Raw genomic sequence first — 1205 nt, 5'->3', positions numbered from 1 at the left:
TATATATATATATATATATATTGATGCTTTTTTGAGAACTAATGAACTAATTATTAAACATTCGTAACAAAGTTTTGGTTTCCATTGCAATCCCTTTGCTTCTTTTATTTGACCATTTGGGCATGCGTTGATCTGATTCCCTTATCAGATGACCAGTCCACCGGAGCTTTTGTCGATGAATTTGTGTTTCAATGTCATCCACACTAGCACGCGCAAGTACTTCAGAATCTGATACTTTGCGCACCCATCTGATTTTTCAGTTTGACCCGCGAACATCACTGTTTAAATTGCTTTAATAATTTCACTTGCTTCCTACATACTGCCCATGTTTCCCATAAGTAGCGATGGGATGAAAGAATACAAGCTCTATCTGCAGGTATTTCTATTAGATCAAACTCGCCCTTTAAGATTTTTGAAATCCTAAGATGATGATAGCTGTATCATCATCTAAAGAGCAAACACTATTCTGCATACTTCCAAAATACATAGCTCTATCTACATTATTCAATTTTGTGCTCTGAAGGAAAATCTCCGGTTCATAACATGAATCTGAAGCTGATAAAACATAACAGTTTTGTCTAAACACATTTGTAGCTCAAAAGGCCATACAGGATTCATCAAGTTTAAGCATTAGGTGCTGCATGTTTCTGATTAAATGGGTTACCAAGTCACAGTTATCTGCATGAAATAAATCTCTCATTAGAGACAAAACTTCACAAATTAAATAATTTACCGGTGCTTCTAAAATGAATATATAAACCTTTACAAACTTTGAATGCATTTGCAAATATAACCAAAGAGTATAGACAAACTAACGTTTGTCCAAAAATATCTCCCTGCTTCACTTCATTTTTTTGTTGTAAAAGTTCTGAAAATCCCTGTCAAAGTACAGAACGCATGAACGTCCCCAGGCCGGACTCTCTCTTCAACGCATGGTGAAGGGAAGGGAAAATTTATGCTAATACACACAGATAGAGAAATTAAGGCCACTAGGCCAGATATAGTTGTCAGAGATCATGAAGAAACAAGATGCTTTCTAATTGATGTATCAATACCAGCAGATGACAACGTTTCTCTAAACGAAATGGAGAAACTTTCAAAATACAACGACCTGGAAATGGAGGTAACTCGAATGTGGAATCTAAAAACGGAAACAATTCCTATCATAGTGGGCGCATTAGGTATGATAAAAAAATATTCAGACA

The sequence above is a fragment of the Octopus bimaculoides genome, chromosome 8 (genome assembly GCF_001194135.2).
Source record: "Octopus bimaculoides isolate UCB-OBI-ISO-001 chromosome 8, ASM119413v2, whole genome shotgun sequence".
Lineage (NCBI taxonomy): Eukaryota > Metazoa > Mollusca > Cephalopoda > Octopoda > Octopodidae > Octopus > Octopus bimaculoides.
This window is presented reverse-complemented; position numbering follows the sequence as displayed.